The sequence below is a fragment of the Pelophylax lessonae genome (assembly GCF_965119305.1).
Source record: "Pelophylax lessonae genome assembly, chromosome: 3".
Classification (NCBI taxonomy): Eukaryota; Metazoa; Chordata; class Amphibia; order Anura; family Ranidae; genus Pelophylax; species Pelophylax lessonae.
In genome coordinates this window covers 291,509,002-291,530,549 of record NC_138770.1, presented here as the reverse complement: position 1 = coordinate 291,530,549, position 21,548 = coordinate 291,509,002, and positions in this window count along the sequence as shown.

Sequence of the window (21,548 nt, the reverse complement as noted above, 5' to 3'; positions counted from 1 at the left end):
GGGATCTTTACAAAGCCTGGACTGGCTCTGTGACGTCAGCCGACAGCGGGCTTCAGCTTGCTGTCTGCTGAATATGGGTCACAGGAGTGCAGAGCTAACTGCACTGCTGTGACCCATAGGAGAAATATAGCCAAAAACCTCTGTCTATACTTCTCCTTTAATAAACAAATAACAAATAAGCAAATTGAACAGCATTGGGCCCAAGACAGAACCCTGGGGCACACCTCTCACAACTTTAGACCATTCAGAGAATAAGTCATTTATCACTACCCTCTGGACTTGTTTATTTAAAAACAGAACCCTGGAGCACCACCACTCACAACTTTAGACCATTCAGAGAGTGAGTCATTTATCACTACTCTCTGGACTCTTTCATATAACCAGCATCTTATCTGTGTACATGCAATTTCTCCAACCCCAACAGACTTTATTTTATAGATTAAACATTTATGAGGTACAGTAGCAACTGCCTTAGCAAATCTAGATAAACTACGTCCACTGTATTTCTATCATCCAGTTTCTCACTTAATTCCTCATAAAATGATATCAGATTGTCTGACAAAGAAGGTCTTTTATAAATCCATGTTGGTTGTTTGTATAGTCCCTAATGGGCCATACACACTATAAGATTTTCTGAAGACTTTTTCCTTTAGACTTACCAAAACCATATAATATGAGGTCAAACCTAAACACTTTCAATTTGTATGCAATCTGGCAGGCCCTTGTACTACATAGAAAAGGTAAATCTGAAGGAAAATCTTATAGTGTGTATGGCCCTTTAGTCTTTCCCAAATTTCCTACATTCTATTAACCACTTAAGCCCCGGAGGAATTTCCTGCTAAAAGACCAGGGGGTATTTTGCGATCCGGCACTGCGTGACTTTAACGGACAATTGCGCGGTCGTGCGACGCTGTACCTAAACGAATTTGACGTCCTTTTTTTCCCACAAACAGAGCTTTCTTTTGGTGGTATTTGATCACCTGTGCGATTTTTTGATCACGCGCTATAAACAAAAAAAGAGCGACAATTTTGCAAAAATAGCAATATTTTTCACATTTTTTTATATGAAATTCCCCAAAAAAAAAATGTAAAAATCAAAATTTTTTAACATTTTTGGCCAATTTGTTTTATCCTACCTATGTTTGGTAAAAAAAATCGCAAAAAGCGTATTTTGATTGGTTTGCGCAAAAGTTATCGCGTTTACTAACAAAGGGAAAGATTTTTGTTGTTTTTTTTTTTAACGCGTAATGGCGGCGATCTGCGATTTTTTTTTTTTCGGTACTGCGACATTGCGGCGGACAGATCGGACCCTTGACTGACATTTTTGACACTTTTGGGGTTACCAGTGACATTTCTACAGTAATCAGTGCTATACATATGCACTGTTACTATAAAAATACACTGGCAGTGAAGGGGTTAACTTTATTTGGGAGGGAGGGGCTGTGTGTGTCCCTAGGGGCGTGATTCTTACTGTGATTGGCTGTGGCTCTAGCTGTAAGGACACTGATCAACGGATCTACATACTAGATCCGAGTAATCAGTGTCTTTACAACGATGAGAATGACAGGCAGCTTGTTTACACAAGCTGCCTGACATTCTCCCTCTTCCCCCGACGATCGCCGAGTGGCCGGCGGACATCGGGTCCGCTGGTCACACGCGCGGGGGGGTGCGTGACCGCGCGGGAGCGGGAGCGCGCCTCCGCGGGCGCGCGCTCGCTCCCCAGACCCTCCCAGGCTAGTGACGTTAATTAACGTCACTCTGCCTGGTAGGGGCTGACCGCCGCAGTAAATCTACTTGCGGCGGTCGGCAAGCAGTTAATGTTAGACTGACTGGTCTGTAGTTTCCTAGTACAATCCTTTTTTGCAAATTGGTACCACATTTGCTCTATGCTAGTGATGAAGCGCAGTGCCCTTGGCTTGGTTTGAGTAGGATTCTGTGAACTTCAAAGAAGTTCTGATGCTGAACCCAAACCCCAATAAAATCAATGGGAGTGGTGTCTGTCAAATTAAAACTGCTAATTTTATGGACGAATAGGAAAGGGGGTGTTAAAAATAGCATTGGGGGTGGGGGCACTGCCCTGGGGAATATGTACCAATGTAAAAACATTTTTTCAATTTCAATTCTGCCAGGAGCAGAGATTTTTTAAATGCTTAAAGTGAGCCATTAAAGCATAACTAAAGGCAAAACTTGTTTTTAGTTTTGGACAGAATTGGGATGAATTAGAACACCTGTCAGTTTTTAATGCTGTCTGTGCCTTCGTAGGGAGATTCTTTCTCTCTATTTGTCCTGTTTACCATTATCATTGAAAGAGAAAGTAAAAGAAAACCCCACATTTTGGGTTGTTCCTAGAAAAGAAATAAAGGGAAAAATCTTCCAAAGTGGACACTTTGCAGGGATCACTTCCCAGTTTGGCTATGGGACAGAAAGTGAAGGGAATGGGACACACATGTAAAAAAAAAAAAAACAACAGGGGTTATGACCCTTTTTTACTCTATTCAAAATATAAAAAAAGTTTTGCCTATAGTTCTACTTTAAAAGTGTCTAATTCCATTACCCACCTAAGGTCTTTGGACATATGTAGTATGGTCAGATAGTGAAGAGTTAAGCACAAGCACATAGCTGTAGCTGTAGTAGCAACAGCAGGTTTGTACTCATTTTGTTCAGCTGGCTCCCAGCTTTAAAACAAAACTGATTCAGGCGGCTGTATAGCTCCTCAATCTCTTTTACAATGTGGGTGGTGTGGTCCCCTCCTCCCTGCTGCTACTTCTCCCCCCAGGGTTCTCGGACTCCTGCTCTTCCTAGCATCACTTCGAAGGGCTTCAGGCTGGCAAGTGGGAGGACATTGAGGAACATGTTTTTACTTGTTCACCTTTGCAGTGAATGAAGCCAGAAGCATCAGTTCCAGTTTCAGAGCTGCCATTCCCTGGCTGATACAGCTAGGGAAGCAGCTAACCAAGTATGATCTTGGTTAGCTGCTTTGTAGGACATGAGAGACATTGGGAGTCTAGTAGACCTCAATAAAGAGTATCAATCACTTGCTCAGTGTTATCACATGGGCAGGGGAGGGCTGGCAGCCTTAAGCCTGGGGGGCAAGTCCAGTCAAGTGGCCCGTTGAACCACCGAATCAACTCACCATCCATGCCCACCTGGTTTTAAAACGGATGTTCATGTGGATATGGATATATCAGGCTCCCACTTCTCAGCTTCCCACACATAGCACAAGGAGATGTCCACCGCAGCGCTGGGTCACTACCGTCTGTCAGCCGCCCCCCATACAGATACACAACTACATGCCAGTTTTTATTACAAAACATACATAGGACAGCAGGCATCTTAACCTGCAAAAACTCATTTTTTTTTATTGTTTTTACTAGTAATGGCGGTGATCAGTGCTTTTTAGTAGGGATGATCAGACTTCTGAAAAGTTCGGTTCGGCCAGAACATCCGAACTACCCGAAAGTTCGGCCCGGATTTCAGAACCCCATTGAAATAAATGGGACCCGAACTTCGGTAATCAAAAAACACAATTTTAAAGCCCTAAAACCCAATAAATGCCCCTAAAAAGTGCCTAGGGTTCTGGGTCAAGCCGCAGGGACAATTAATCACACAAAAAAAGTTCTTAAAAATTGTCATTTTTGATAAAAAAGCCAATTATTGAAAAAAAAAAAAAGAGATTTTTTTTGATTTTGACTTTGGATTTCGTATCTGGGGGGGTCTAAAAAGTGTACCTGTGAAGAGATCGTTTGTATTTTGTCACTTTCAGAGCACTAATATGGCTCCGCTCCCGTTAGCATTTTTTTTGCTGCAGGCGTTGATAGTGCTTTTTTGAGGACATGTTTGGAGTCAGGCATGACATCTGAACATGTCTATAGGGGTATATATACATACACCCATGTTTGTATATATACACCTACACATATATAGGTGTTAAAGGAGCAGAACACTATACTTTTGCTAATGAAATAATTTGCACTAAAATGGCTAGGCTCCTAACACACCTATATATGTGTAAATGTAAAATACATATCAGTGTGTGTGTATATATATACCCCTATACAGAAGTTCAGATGTTTTGCCTGCCTCCAAAAAACCCAAAAAAATGCCTGCAAGAACAAACCTGGGCATTTTTTTTTTGGCGCTGGCATTTTTTTTGGACATTTTTTTTGGGTTCTTTGGAGGCAGGCAAAACATCTGAACTTCTGTATAGGGGTATATATATATACACACACACTGATATGTATTTTACACTTACACATATATAGGTGTGTTAGGAGCCTAGCCATATTAGTGCAAATTATTTCATTAGCAAAAGTATAGTGTTGTGCTACTTTCACACCTATATATGTGTAGGTGTGTATATATACCCCTATACAGAAGTTCAGATGTCATGCCTGCCTCCAAAGAACCCAAAAAATGCCCAAAAAACGCCTGCAAGAACAAACCTGGGCATTTTTTTTTTTGGCGCTGGCATTTTTTTTAGCATTTTTTTTTGGTTCTTTGGAGGCAGGCAAAACATCTGAACTTCTGTATAGGGGTATATAAAAACACACACTTATATGTATATATACCCATACACATATATAGGTGTGAAAGGAGCAGAACAGTATACTTTTGCTAATGAAATAATTTGTACTAATATGGCTCTGCTCCCAACACACCTATATATGTGTAAATGTAAAATACATATAAGTGTGTGTGTATATATATATATATACCCCTATACAGAAGTTCAGATGTTTTGCGTGCCTCCAAAGAACCCAAAAACAAATGCCCAAAGAAATGCCAGCGCCAAAAAAAATGCCCAGGTTTGTTCTTGCAGGCATTTTTTTGGGTTCTTTGGAGGCAGGCAAAACATCTGAACTTCTGTATAGGGGTATATATATATATATATACACACACACTTATATGTATATTACACTTACACATATATAGGTGTGTTGGGAGCGGAGCCATATTAGTGCAAATTATTTCATTAGCAAAAGTATAGTGTTCTGCTCCTTTCACACCTATATATGTGTATGGGTATATATACATATAAGTGTGTGTTTTTATATACCCCTATACAGAAGTTCAGATGTTTTGCCTGCCTTCAAAGAACCCAAAAAAAATGCCCAAAAAAATGCCAGCGCCAAAAAAAAATGCCCAGGTTTGTTCTTGCAGGCATTTTTTTGGGCATTTTTTTTGGGTTCTTTGGAGGCAGGCATGACATCTGAACTTCTGTATAGGGGTATATATACACACCTACACATATATAGGTGTGAAAGTAGCACAACACTATACTTTTGCTAATGAAATAATTTGCACTAATATTGCTAGGCTTCTAACACACCTATATATGTGTAAGTGTAAAATACATATCAGTGTGTGTGTATATATATACCCCTATACAGAAGTTCAGATGTTTTGCCTGCCTCCAAAGAACCCAAAAAAAAAATGCCAGCGCCAAAAAAAATGCCCAGGTTTGTTCTTGCAGGCATTTTTTGGGCATTTTTTGGGGTTCTTTGGAGGCAGGCAAAACATCTGAACTTCTGTATAGGGGTATATATATACACAGACACTGATATGTATATTACACTTACACATATATAGGTGTGTTGGAAGCCTAGCCATATTTGCATATTATTTCATTAGCAAAAGTATAGTGTTCTGCTCCTTTAACACCTATATATGTGCAGGTGTATATATACAGACATGGGTGTGTATATATACCCCTATAGACATGTTCAGATGTCATGCCTGACTCCAAACATGTCCTCAAAAAAGCACTAGCACCCCTGCAGCATAAAGAATGCTGACGGGAGCGAAGCCATATTCCTGTTCCGAAGTGACACAAGAGAAACAATCTTTTCTCTATAGCGGTCACCCTGCTATGGAAGGGTTTTGTCACCCTTCCATAGCAGTCACAGTCAGTTAACCCTACACTACACTACGGTCCCCTTACACTTAACACTTTCTCTACAGAAACTGAATAAATTAAAGCTAACTATAGTGAAAAATAGCACCTAACTACACTAGATATCCCTTTCCTCACACTAAAAATTGCTAAATGACACTTTGTAACAGTTTGTAACAGAAGTAACAGAACAGCATTCCACTCTCTTCCATGTCCCTGTATAAGAATGCTAGGAATTTGGCGGGGGCTATCTTATATACTGGGGGGGCGTATTCACTAATGATTGGACTATGGACCCCCTAGTCACTCCAATCATATTCCTAGCATTCTCCTGCCCAATTAATTGGCTTTTACTGATGGTTCTGGTCCAATCACAGGCTTTTAAAGCCCATTTCCTGAACCATTGCATTTTGGTCAGTTCTGGTTGCCGAATTCCGAACTTTTTGGGCAAAAAGTTCTAAATTTGGCCGAACCTCGAACAGCCAATGTTCAGGCCGAACCGATGGTCGACCCGAACCGTTCGATCATCCCTACTTTTTAGTGGGACTACGACATTGCGACGGACAAATCTGACACAAAGTGACACTTTTTGGGGACCAGTGACACTAATACAGTGATCAGTGCTAAAAAATGCACTGCTACTGTATAAATGACAATGGCAGGAAAGGGGTTAACACTAGGGGTGATCAAGGGGTTAAGTTTGATCCTAGGGAATGCTTTATTACTGTGTGGGGGATGGATGTACTAGAGAAAATAAAAAGATCTGTGTTTCAGCTTAGCTGAAACACCAGATCTCCATCTTCCTGTGACAGAACAGCCATCTACCTTGTTTACAAAGGCAGACCGCCGTTCTGTCATTCTCCTGCATGATCGCAGATGACCTGCTGATTGGCTCCCTCTGTGTCGCGCCCCCTAGAACCCATGCACAAAATCACGCATCAGTATGTGATTTTGCGCAGCCAGGCCGCCCTGCCACACTATATATGTGGTGGGCGGTCTGGAAGTGGTTAAGCTGGAAGAGTGGGTCCTGTAGTCCTCCACTAGCTGGGGGATCGGGGGTGTGTGACACATTCTGAGCTTATGCTGGGACCTGTAGTCCTTCACTTTGGGGGGGGGGGGTTACATCCCCAAAAGCAAAGGACTGCAAGTCCCAGCATGAACCCTGGCTGAGATCTACACATGTGACCTCCTCCTTTGAGGCCAGCTTACGCTCCCATGACACAAGGGGGAGCCCTAGGGGACCTCAGGGACCCAATACCTTTAAAGAGGTTGTAAACCCATGAAACTTTTTTTTTTTTTTTTATTGCTGCAACCTGAAAGAGAAACGCATAATGAGCTAGTATGCATCGCATACTAGCTCATTATGAAATACTTACCTAAGAACGTGCCCCCGCCGTGCTGCACGCTTACCTGTATGGTGACATGTCCAGTCGCCCGTGTTCCGGGATCGCGGCATCCAGCCATCTGATTGGCCGCAGCCGCGGTGACGTCACTCCCGCGCACGTGCGCGGGAACCGACGGTCACGGCACGGAGCTCTGAAGGAACGGCACCAGCGGCCGTTCCTTGAGAGCGCATGCACCAGTGATGTCACTGGCTGCATCTAAGGTAAATATCTCCTAAACGGTACATGTTTAGGAGATATTTACAGTACCTATAGGTAAGCCTTATCATAGGCTTACCAATAAGTACAAGTTGTAGAGGAGGGTTTACTTCCTCTTTAACTGGACTGCATACAGCCTGTATATTGTGTATATTGATGTCTAGCTGCTCCTGGCTCTAAATACTTGTCTCATACCTGTATAATACAGGTATGAGACAGGTATATAGTGCCAGGAACAGCTACACATCAATATACAGGCTGTATACAGTGCCAGGGGGTAAGTACAGGGAAAAAATGCTCCACATGTTGTCCACACATGACATTTTTTTTTTTGGCACTCACTGGCTGCTCTTCTCTGAGTCCCGACCACCTCACCGACAGACACTGTCGACCGCAGCAGGTAACTTGACTTGAAATCTGGATTGCCGCTGTTGCAGACTGCAGTTTCCCAGGCCAGCCCCCTCTTCTGCATCGGCCCCACGTTGATGGATGGAGGGAGGAGCCGGAGGTGGGTGGGGCCGGGCGGCTGGGGCCAGTAATTGGCGCGGAGGACGGCTGACCGCTGTGCTTTGCATGATGGGTCCTCCTCTCTGCTCTGGAGACCGTGACGTCACTGGTTGCTAGACGCTAAGCGGCTGGTGATCTAGCAACCAGGTCTCCAGGGCAGGGCAGTCGCTGGCCGCGGCCAGAAGCAAGTGACAGTGTGACTGTGTGAGTGGCGTGCCTCCCATTTTCAATGCATATCGAGTGCCGACTGACCCAAGAAACTGAGCGGCCTTTTCTGAGGGGGATCAGATCGGCCCGGGGGGAAATTGCCACCTTGCCCCCTGGCCCCGCCCGCCCCTGCACATGGGGCTTGTTAACCGCCTTGTGATAGCAATAAAGTTATAAATGAAAACATATAATAAAATTAATTGAAAAATAAAAAATAAACAAAACCCTGTAAAATCCTGTGTCTTTAAACTACAAATTTACCACACATGAATGAGAGCAATCTTTCTAGAGCCATAGGCCACAATTAACTGGTGAGTAGTAAAGGGTTTAAAAGCATAATTCGCTGAGATTTTTGGGTACCAACGTTTCTGTGATATCACAGGCACATGCAAATTTAAGACTTGACATGTTTGGTGTTTGTTACTTCAGGCAACCCCATCTTTTATATGCCCCCCCAAAAAACAAAAACAAAACTGTTATTAGAATTTACTGCAAACACTCACTATATATTTTATTAAAGTTTTTCCTGAAAATATGCATTTAATAAATAGTTGCGCAAATATCACATGGCATAACAAAAAAATAAAAAAAATGCAAATACTATTGCTCTAAAGGACCTCTGCTTTGAGAAAATATACAGTATATTGTTTTAGGGGTTTTAGATCATTTCATAGTCAAAAATACAGATTATACAAGTATACAAAAAATGCTGTAGAGATGAACTGGATAAAGAACATGCCTGGGGGAATGGCCTTATCCTGTCTGTAATGAACAGAATGTGCTGCAGCACTAACATTTAGAAAGGAAACATTTTTAAAATTGACAACAATTTAACATGTTTGTTAAAAAAAAAAAAGCAGACATTGACAAAGGTCTACTATGTACTGTGAAGGGGACATATCCATCAGCAAAAATGAAAAAAAAAAAAAAAAAAATGAATACCAGTCCCTTACATATTTTAAGGGAACTCCACGGAAAAAAATGTGCTAGGTTTCTATACAAAATCCATATCAAACCCCTAATTTAGCCTGGCTGGCTAGGACGGGCAGGTTGAGGGGGTGCAGAAACTGATGCAGACAGTGCTTAGTCAAAGCTGAATGTAACAGTTAGAACAGTACAATAAACAATCCCCTTTGTCAATGCAATAAACGATTTATATGTTAAAAAGCATTCACTATTAAAGCGGTTGTAAACCCAAAAAAAAAAAACCTGCAAGACAAAGGCATAATGAGCTAGTATGCATCGCATACGAGCTCATCATCAATTACTTGATGGGAAAAAGGTGCGCTAAATATCTGTGATAAATGTGTCACAAGGCACAATGATACAAATACAAATAATGATATGGAAAATGCACTAGCAAAACAACCAAAGGTATAATAGTGCAATAATAGTGTCAAAATAAACTGTGAATTATAACAACATATATTCCAGTCCAAGAGTGAAAAAAGTCCAATGAGAGTCTGCACCAAGTGTATAAACACTCTAAAATCAAAGGGATGTGTCCAATGTAGAATGAGTGAAAGGATCCCACCACCAGCTAGAGTTCCTCCTTACCAAAATTAGCAAGGCGGAACGCAGAATAGACTCTGGTCTTGGATAAATGGAGATACCTTCTAAAATCACCCGGTGGTATAGTACAAGTGGCTGCTTACCAGAGGGTAAATGAATCAAGCGCAGGAAAATCCTGTGGAAAAACGCTGATCCAATGGATGGGTGGCCAATGGTACTGTCCCACTCCTGGTGTCAATGGGTACTGGTACTCAATCCCCCAGATCAACATGTGGGGCAAGAAATAAAAAAACCATGGTGCATTATCCCCGGTAAAAAGTTTATTTAAATGAGAGTACACTTACACTTAAGGAGGGAATAACCAGCGGTGTGGTGTAGACAAGCGTTAGCCCGGCTGCAGACAGGGCTGAACGTGACGTCAGTGGCGGCGGAGATAGGAGAAGCCTATTACGAGGAAACATCGTTAGAGAGGAGGCGTGTCGCGCCGCCACTGAGTTAAAATTACCTGTAGTTAAAATTTAAAAAATCGGGATACTACCGCTTTAAGTGAGTATTTATTTTCATAAAACATTATTATTTTTATTTGATAAAAAAAAATGGAGGAGTTAGGTAAGTGATTGGGGCGAGGACAGGCATTTGTTTTTTTTGTTCTTTTACTATATTGCAGAGAATGCATTACCCACTTGCCGACCGCCGCACGGCTATTTACTGCGGCAGTCAGCCGCTCCTGGGAAAACTGACGTAGGACTACGACGCTCGCCCAGAAGCCTGTAGGGGGCGAGCGCGCGCTGCCGGAGGCGCGCTCCCGCTCGTTCACAGGGATCCCCGCGCGTGTGACCGTCGGCTCTGATGTCCGCCGGCCACTCGCAATCTCCCGCAGGAGACTATACGATCCTTCTATGTAGGATCGTATGTCTCTGTGGTTACATTACAAGCCACGCCCCCCACAGTAAGAATCACACCCCTAGGGATACATTTAACCCACTGATCACCAATAAAGTTAACCCCTTCCCTACCAGTGTCATTTTTACAGTAACAGTGCATATTTATAGCACTGATTACTGTAGTAATGTCACTGGTACTCCCAAAAGTGTCAAAAATGTCAGTCAGGGGTCCGATCTGTCTGCCGTAATGTCGCAGTCCCGCAAAAAAAAACGCAGATCGCCGCCATTACTAGTTAAAAAAAAACAATAAAAATTACATAAATCTTTCCCGTAGTTATTAAACGCAATAACTTTTGCGCAAACCAATCAAAATACGCTTATTGCGATTTTTTTTTACAAAAAATATGTAGCAGAAAACAAATTGGCCAAAAATGTTAAAACATTTTGATTTTCAAATTTTTTTTTTTGGGGGGGGGGAGGGAATTTCACATCAAAAAATGTGAAAAATATTGTTATTTTTTCAAAATTGGCACTCTTTTTTGTTTATAGCGCAAAAAATAAAAATCGCACAGGTGATCAAATACCACCAAAAGAAAGAGATAGCTTATGATAGTATCTCTAGAAGGTGAGTTCAGGATAAAGGAGTGATTTTCTTAGTGATTTTAGGAGTTAGGTGGTACACAAAAAAGGTCCCATGGACTGTAAATAATGTATGAAATAATGATACCTGAATACGGAATGCAAAGTTTAAGAAGTTTAACACAAGCTTAGTAGGATTTTATAAATGCTGTTTTTGTAGACCCGTATAGACAGAACAGTTACTATTATATCCTGTTACTGTATATGCTGTTGCTTCTTTCCAACCTCTTTTCTCCATCCAAATGTATATATCCAACCTCTATCACACAGGTCTTTGAAGCATGTCAGTAAAAAAACAGATGGGATGTACTATATGTAAGTATTCCATGTATGAGGAGGTGCAGCATGGTGCAGCAGCAGTAAACACAGAGTCCAGTTGCAGAGAATAGAATGTGTATTGATGTAGAATTAAGTGATTCAAAAGAACCCTGAAGGGGAGGCATTCAAGTGGGAACACTCACAGTATACAAGAGCAATGAGTAGCAGAGCAGAGCAGGTCTCAGATGCACCGACAGCATCTGTCTTGAGGGCAGAATGCAGTCTGGCCAGTTCCTACCCAAATGAGGAGGTTTCCCCATCTCTATGATGTGTCCCCATCCTTTCCCTATTCATCTGGAACATCTCCCTGCCACTAATCACTGTCTCTGCCAGATGGGTGAATTGGCCCTACACTACCCACATGCGAAATGCGCACCAAGCCCAGGAGTCAGGGTCTTAAATAAACTCTGCCTGTCTCAAGATGGCCACCAGTGTCACATCGAGCAGCAGCATTCAACCAGATAGCTTCCCCAGGAAAACATAGAGGAGCCATGTTCCCCTTTACTTCTTCCCCCTGCAATGCCGCTGCTGTTAGGCGCCACCTGTAGTGGAAAAAGTAGACTGCACCTACCTACCATTGTACTGTATAAAAAAAGGCACATTTTTATTCTTTATTAAAAACTGATTCTTTGTATTGAAGTCTCTTAGTTTCTAAAATGGCGCCACAATGAAAACAAAAAACACATCTGTTTTAATCTCTGAACCTAACTGTTTCCCAGGGAAACACCTTGAGAAATATTTTGTAAAATTCAAAATATAATACAGAAAAATAGCAACTGATCACACTTACGACACCAGCTCACTGTGACCAAAACTTCGGCTCTGCTCTCAACCTGCAGAAGAGGTCCCTCAGATGTGTTTTATCTCCTAGTGGGCCTAATCATTGAGACATCAAGGATATTTTTATATTATATTTTATACTTTTATATTTTTATTTTCCAACAATTTTAAGAGCCCTGCATAATGTATCAAATCATGGCCATATGTCCTCCTTAGGGACCTTAGAGTAAACAGTTTATCATATTTGGCCATAGTTGGGCAGTAAAGGCACTACTATCCCTGCCTCTTTCCTTAAAAGAAACAGAGATTCCTGGTGACATTGTTGGTTCTTAGGTATGCCGCAAGTGATATAACCTGTGGCTTCCTTAGTAAGCAGTGACAGTGGGAAGCTGCCCTATATGGCAGAGGTAGAACTTTTGTCTGAACACCCAAAGGTTGGGCGAAATCCCTACTCTGAGCCAATCAATTAGTATCATTCAAGTCCGTAAGCTGGTTTTAAAAATTGGAAATAGCAAATTGGTTATAATTTAACTAAGTTTCCTAAGGACTTGTGGGTGTAAGTCACCTGGACCTGGTGATTACATTAAGTTTTTCTAATCTCTTTTGTACCTGGTTTTCAGGCAATCACAGAAGCACCTTTGGCGAAACATCACTAAAAACAAAATCTTTTTCTCTGTAAAACTGAAGAGAAAAAATAATTTAATGTATCTGTCATTCCCTGTCATTTGTGGCCAGCCCACTGTGTTCTTCCTTTGTGAGGTCTGTCTGTTCTTTAAAAAACTTTTTACAATCAATATTGAACAGGATGCCAGGGATGGGTCCTGAAAGGCAGATATGTCTCCCTGTTGATTGAGTTGCGATCCCTTTAGGTGGGAAAGAGCCTCCAATTTAAATTACGGGGACTGTGGTCCTGAGGGGTTAACCCACAGGCAAAGGAGGCAGAAACAGACAGCAGGTGTCTGTTAGGTAGCGTGGAATGGTTCACAGCTGTGAGGAAGTGTGGACTCTCTGGAGACTGAGACATGGTTTTGCTGAACTTCTGCAGCCTTTGCAGTATCCCCCAAGCAGACAGAAATCCTAAACCCAAGTTTGGGACTGGTACTGGTTGTCTTGATTATACCAGGATTATTGACTGTTTTCTTTCATTTTTGCTAAAGAAATCTTTTTTTGTTTTGTTTTTCTTTTGAGAGCCCAATTAGGACTGTCACATTTACAAGTGGTTAGCTGGTGATTCTGGGCTCTCCATTATACAATACGTTTTAAAAAAAATTGAAGTTTGTTTTAATTGCGGTATCAATGTGTTTCTCTTCTGTTTTAGCCTCTCTGATTGCCTTTTGCATTTCCTGTTTCTTTTCTTGAAAATCTGGAATGCTTCCCTCTACTTTGAAAGACCTGTTTTTGTTCTTTTATGCTTGCTACCCAATAAGATACAATGACTAATGTACTTGTTTAATTCATCTTTAAAACACTTCCTGTGTGCTCTTTGTTGCAAATATTTGGTCCCATTGATGGTTGTGAAGTAAGGATCTCAGTTTATTAAATTTCACTTTGTTGAAATGTAGAGTTCTTGTCTTACCAACATGCTTCTCCTTCCTGTAATTTATGGTAAAGGTAATACCATGGTAAATTAAAGATTGGGGTGCACCCGTGCTATGGATAGCAACACAAATACCGAACCAGTAATGTGTATACAAAATTATTGTGGGGATCAGATGGTTATGCTGCCTCACACTTACCACAAGGGTAAAAAGAATGTGGGGGGTCATTGGGTGTTGGTATGGGGCGCTACCACCTTGTACAGCAAATCACTTTGTTATGTGCGATCCCAGATAAAAGTGCTCAGTGCTTACTTGTTGGCAAATATTGTGCAAATGAAATATTAAAGTGCTACGTGCTTGCCAAAATAAATGTGCAACTTGTTGCAAATACAAAAAAACTGAATTTTTGTAAAATCTTACCTGTAAAATTCCTTTCTCTGAGTCCTCCGACAGTCGCCGCCTCTTCATATTCGTCACATATGGGGGTATTAGACTTTGCTCCGAAGGAGTAGCTAGGCAACAGAATATGTTAACATTAAAGCTTTTAACATATCCCACCCTCAAGGGGTGGTCCCCTCAGTCAATACCCTCCTACTTCCTGCAACCATATCTCAGTTTTAGTGGAATAGCAGTAGAGTATACAACCAAACCCCAAAAGAGGGGCGGGGGCGGCGACTGTCGGAGGACTCAGAGAAAGGAATTTTACAGGTAAGATTTTACAAAAATTCCGTTTTCTCTTACGTCCTCCGACAGTCGCCGACCTCTTCATATTCGTCACATATGGGGACGTCCCAAAGCAGTGCAAACATGAGGGGTGGGAAACGCATCCGCGCCGAAAAGGCAACGCAGTCTCCGCATTAAAGAAAGGAACCTTACCAAAGGAAGGAACCCAGCTGGGCAACAGGAAAAAACAGGTGCTCAACAGGAGCAACAACCCAGGAAAAGACAAATAACCAGGGGATAAAAAACTTATCCCAACAGCCAGAGGTCCCCACAAGGGACCCTAGGGAATCGCCGCACTAAGAACCTTGCGGCCAAAGGAAGCATCCGCAGATGCCTGAACATCTACTTTGTAGAATTTTGTGAAAGTGTGCACGGTCGACCAAGTCGCCGCCTTACACACCTGGGCTACAGAAGCCCCATGACGACAGGCCCAAGACGTACTCAGAGATCTAGTAGAGTGCGCCTTCACAGGCACAGGGGGAACCTTCCCCTGCAAAGCATAGGCCTGTTCAATGGTCTGCCTGATCCATTTTGCGATGGTAGAGGCCGACGCCGCCATGCCCTTCCGAGGACCCTCTGGAAGAACAAACAAGGAATCCGTCTTTCGAAAAGACTCAGTCGATTTAAGGTAAACCCTTACCGCCCGAACAACATCCAGAGAATGTAATCTCACCTCCTTTGGATGTTTAGGCTTCGCGCACAGCGAAGGCAAGACAATATCCTCATTAAGATGGAATTCCGAAACTCGTTTCGGAAGAAAAGAAGGATTAGGTCGCAAGACCACCTTATCCAAATGAACAACCAGATACGGAGACTTGCAGGACAAAGCTGCCAGCTCCGACACTCTGCGAGCCGAAGTGATCGCCACCAAAAAGGCGACCTTTTTGGACAACATAGACAACGAGATCTCCCTGATCTGTTCAAAAGGAGCACGTTGCAACACAGACAGAACGAGATTCAAGTCCCACGGGGGCAAAGGATCCCTCCTAGGAGGAACCAGATGCCGCACACCCTGAACAAAAGTGCCAACCAAGGAGTTGGAAGCCACGGGACGTTGAAACAGAACGGCCAGCGCAGACACCTGACCCTTTATCGTAGCCAGCGCCAAACGCTGATCGACACCAGTTTGAAGGAAGGACAGCACTCGGGAAACCGAGTACGTGCGGGGTGAAAACCCCCTGGACTCACACCAGGCAAAATAGGCCTTCCAAGTACAGTAATAAACCTTCCCCGAGGAAGACTTCCTCGCGTTGATCAAAGTATGAACGACCTCTGGGGAGAGACCCTTCTCCTTCAGGACCTCGGTCTCAACAGCCAGGCCGTCAAAGCCAGAGACTGTAAAGCAGGATGGTATATCGGTCCTTGAGACAGGAGATCGTCTCGAAGAGGCAGACGCCACGGGGCGTCGACCGCCAGATTCACGAGGTCTGCGTACCAGGACCGGCGAGGCCAGTCCGGTGCCACAAGAATCACCGTGCTGCGTTCCGAGTGCAACCTGCGAAGGAACCTGGACAGCAACTGAATCGGTGGAAACGCGTACATCAGTCTGTACTGATGCCACGGGGCCACTAACGCGTCCGACGCGTCTGCCCGAGGGTCGCGCGTCCTTGCCACGAACCTTCTCACCTTGTTGTTGAGACGAGACGCGAACAGGTCCACATCTGGAAGACCCCACTTCGCGCACAACATCTGGAAGACAGCCGGGTGGAGAGACCATTCCCCCTGATCCAGGGTCTGGCGACTCAGATAGTCCGCCTGCCAGTTCTCCACCCCCGGAATGTGAACCGCCGTTATCGCCGGGACATGAGTCTCGGCCCAAGACAGAATGTCGGCCACTTCTCGAGCCGCTCGGGCACTCCTGGTGCCCCCTTGGTGGTTGATGTAGGCCACCGCCGTGGCATTGTCCGTCTGCACCCGAACCGGGCAGCCCTGCAGCCGGTCCGTCCAGCGATGAAGACAGAGATTTTTCGCACGCAATTCCAGAATGTTGATCGGAAGGGAAGACTCCCCCTCCGACCAAGTTCCCTGGGCGGACAGAACGCCCAGAACACCACCCCAGCCCGACAGGCTGGCATCCGTGGTGATCACCGTCCACGAGATAGGACGAAACGACTTGCCCCCGGACACCATCGGGGACTGGAGCCACCACAGAAGGTCTCTTCTGGTGCGATGACTCAACGAGATTTGAAGATCCAGAGATTGAGGTCGCCCGTCCCACATGGACAGGATCTCCGCTTGGAGACCCCGCGTGTGAAACTGGGCGAAGGGAATCGCCTCGAAGGCCGAGACCATCAATCCCAGACATCTCATGCATGTCCGCAGAGACGAGTGTGGAACGTCCCTGAGGGACCTGACTTCCTCCTGAAGAGTTCTGAGTTTGTCTTCCGGCAGGAAGACCTTCGCCTGCACCGAGTCCAGAATCATTCCTAGGTAGGGAAGACGAACCGATGGACTCAGTGTCGACTTTGGAAAATTTATCGTCCAACCAAACTCCTGCAGAGTTTGCATCGTGACAGACAGCTCCTTCTCCAGACCCTGGCTGGTCGCAGACCGAACCAGAATGTCGTCCAGATACCCCAGGACAGAAATGCCCTGGGCCCTCAATAATGCCAGAACCGGTGCAAGCACCTTGGTGAAGACCCATGGAGCCGAGGCGAGACCAAAAGGCAACGCCACGAACTGGCAGTGATCCTCCGCAATGGCAAATCGAAGGAACCTACGGTGACCCTCGAAAATGGGGATGTGAAGATACGCATCCTTCAAATCGATGGAGGCCATGAATTCCCCCGGAACCAGGGCAGCCACCACCGACCGCAGGGATTCCATGCGGAACTTGCGAACCCGCACAGAGCGGTTCAGAGCCTTCAAGTCCAGAATTGGACGAACCTTGCCCTCCTTTCTGGGCACGGTGAACAGATTGGAATAAAACCCCCGAAACCTGTCCCGATGAGGCACCGGAACTACCACTCCCTGAGCCCTCAGGTCCCGCACCGCCAGGTGCAGGTCCCGTAAACGCTCTGGAGACAGTTGAAGATTTGAGGGAAAAAATCTGCTCTCCGGCCGAGAGAGAAACTCGATCTTGTAACCAGATCGAACGATCTCCTGAACCCATCTGTCCAGCACGCGGGCCAACCAGGGCTGAAGAAAACCGAGCAAGCGTCCCCCCACCCCAAAACTGGGTGAGGGCGCCCCTTCAGGCCGCACTGTTATGGGCTGCGGATCCGGATTGACCAGACTTCTGTTTACCAGACCAGGGCTTCTTCTGAGAGCCTTGACCTTTGAACGGTTTGCCCTTGTAGTGCGACCGAAAGGCACGAAAGGACCCGAGGGGGCCGAAAATTAGCATGCTTCTTCCCAGAAGCCCCCTTAGCCTTGGGGAAATGGGGCAAGAGAGTGCTCTTACCTCCGGTGATCCCCTTAATCAACACATCCAAGGACTCCCCAAAAAGGCGAGACCCATCATAAGGCAGATTGGCTAAGGTCTTACGTGAAGACTGGTCCACCGACCAACATTTTAACCAAACCAGGCGGCGAGACAACACCGCCACGCTGTGCACACGTGCAGCCAACGGGACTAGGTCCAAGTCCGCATCACACAGATACATGACACCCTGGTGGATTTGATCCACCATATCCAGGGTCACCGGCGAGGCCGAATGGGCCACTAGGACGCGCCTAAGCATCTGCGTCCAACTTGCGACCGCCTGGGCCGCCATGAGAGAGGCAAACAGAGCCTTAAGCATAGAACCCGTAACAGAATAAGTATGACGGGCAAGAGACTCCAATCTCCTATCCGTGGCATCACGGAACACAGGGGAATCCTCTGCAGGAATCGCAGTGGATTTGTTTAAAACCGCAATTGCGTGATCCACTGGGGGTGGCACACACCACCTTTCATCAGTGGAAGGCGAGAAAGGATAACGCAGCTTGAACCTACTTGGTACAGCAAAAGGTTTGCGTAGATTGCGCCATTGTTCCTTAACAGTGCGCTGAAAATCATCATTGCAGGGAAAAACCTGCGGCCTCCTGCGTTTTCTCTGCGTCCCATAAGCCGCCAAGGCAGCGGGGGGACACACTTCATCCTGCAAACGCAGCGTTTGTTTTATGGAAGCAATCAATTCATCCATGATTGCAAGCTCTTCAGGCGAGCCAGGAGGAGAATTATCAACCCCTTCAACTTCAGCCTCCACCTCGGACCCCACTAGATCCAGGGAGGAGCGGGACCCCGATAAGGAGGCCCCCGCCATAACAACCCCATCACCTTCACCCTCAGAATCAGAGGAAAGAGCAACTCTGGGTCTTTTAGTAGATTGAGCAACCACCAGCATCTGCACCTGAGCAGCAAGGCCAGCCACAATAGTGGCTAAATCCCCCCCTGGGGGGGAAACAGCGGTCCCCTGGCTTTCCACCAAGGCGGTAGGAAATTTGCCCTCCTGAGAATCCATTGCCCCTATAACAAATGCCAGATAATAAAGGGTTAACTGCCCCTTTAACAAGCGCGGCGAGCGCAGCCCACCGCACCACACACAAGCACAATGAGACCCCCACAGGGACAATAAAACTGACACAGGCAATGGATAGGAAGGATATAACCTGAGGAGACCCTCGCCGCTGCTGCTGCCTCGATTGGTGTTCCTGGAGAAGAGGAAGTGATGCTGCCAGGGCGCTCTATTAAAGCCTATGGGAGGCTACAAGAAAATGGCCGCCATGCATGTAGAACATGCGGCCGGAGCGAGTGTAGGCAAAATGGCGCCGTTTGGCACCGAAACCGCCGCTCCACAGTACAGTAATGCACACATGTCTGTATATAAAAAAACATGTCAGATCGCCGCAGCGATCGCTGTATAATGCCCAAACATGCCACAAAACATGCCCCACAGCACACAGCTTCTCACACTGACAAGGCTGACACACACAGTGTCACACAGCTCCCCCTGCCCCCTGCAGCCCACAGCATGCAGCCGAGAGATAGGGAGACAAACAGTGTGAATAGAGGCAGGTTACAAAGTCCCAGACTGACACCCCCCCAGACAGACAGGTCCCCACATAAATACACTTACCTCACAGTGGCGTGGGGGACCCGCACAGGCGAACAAGCCACTGCACATGAGGCAGGGAGAGTCGCATACAAGACGCACAGAATAGGGGTTAAGAAACCGCACAGCGTCCAGTGAGGTAGCCACCTCACCAATCATCCCTGCACCGAACAGGGATGGGTCGTTCACTGTGCCAGGAGCGTTACCTGGCTGAACGCTCGATGGCAGGCTGGGAAGCCACTGACCCACGACCTGCGACCAGGGGGATCAGCCCGAGACCCAGCCCGCATGATCCTCTTCATCAGAAGAACTAACTAACGCTGACAAAAAGAACAGCTAAGTAAAGGTAGAGAGAAAACTCAAACAAAAAATCAAAAAAAGAAGAAAGAGTCTGGGGCACAAAGCCCCAGCACAGAGAGAGCCAGCCACTCCTGACAAGCTAGACATTAAAACTGAGATATGGTTGCAGGAAGTAGGAGGGTATTGACTGAGGGGACCACCCCTTGAGGGTGGGATATGTTAAAAGCTTTAATGTTAACATATTCTGTTGCCTAGCTACTCCTTCGGAGCAAAGTCTAATACCCCCATATGTGACGAATATGAAGAGGCGACGACTGTCAGAGGACGTAAGAGAAATGGTATTTTCACCATAGTGCCGAGTGGATTGTACCATCTATGTGTCACTCATAGGATGTTGACAACCATTGGTTGGTGACAAGTGCAAAAAGTGCTATAGTGCAAATAAGTGAATAGACAATGTCAACTTTTTATTGTGGCCTCCTATTACAGAGGATACTAACATCCGTGATGAGTTTTGTAAACAGTATAAAGTAAAAATAAATGGCGCCTGTTTGCGCGTGCTGAGAGTGAGGAGTGCTAATACCGCTGGTAAAGCACTTACCAATAGCCTCTCCCTTTTCACTTGGTTTACTGTTTCTCCCTCCTCCTGATGCCTGCAAGAGCTGGTTGTTTTTCCCTCAATACTGTATTATACTACGCAATGGAAGCTCTCTTGGTCTTTTGTATACTGACTCCCTAGATACGCGCGCCACAATATCCGTGGAACAACCAGCTCTTGCAGGCATCATGAGGAGGGAGAAACAGTAAACCAAGTGAAAAGGGAGAGGCTATTGGTAAGTGCTTTACCAGCGGTATTAGCACTCCTCACTCTCAGCACGCGCAAACAGGCGCCATTTATTTTTACTTTATACTGTTTACAAAACTCATCACGGATGTTAGTATCCTCTGTAATAGGAGGCCACAATAAAAAGTTTATATTGTCTATTCACTTATTTGCACTATAGCACTTTTTGCACTTGTCACCAACCAATGGTTGTCAACATCCGATGAGTGACACATAGATGGTACAATCCACTCGGCACTACGGTGAAAATACCATTTTTTGTATTTGCAACAAGTTGCACATTTATTTTGGCAAGCACGTAGCACTTTAATATTTCATTTGCACAATATTTGCCAACAAGTAAGCACTGAGCACTTTTATCTGGGATCGCACATAACAAAGTGATTTGCTGTACAAGGTGGTAGCGCCCCATACCAACACCCCCTGACCCCCCACAAAGGTAATACCATGATCACTATTACCAAAGTTGTCTCTAATTTGCACATTTGTAATAAACTCCATGTTGTTTGAAATTGGCGGATTCAATGGAGCATTTTTTTTCTATGCTGGGGCTTCCACCACCTGTTACATGAAATTGCCCTGCGATACATTAAAGAAATGGCAAGCCTTTTTTGACTGTGCCGTTCTATTTGCCAAATCAATATCAGAATCAGTTAATAACAACATCACTCTGCTTTCTCACCATTTCAGTCTGTGAAACGAGTTGAACTGCTTTTTTATTCTTTCAGTTGGGGGACCAATAACACACTCCCACAAGTCATTTTTT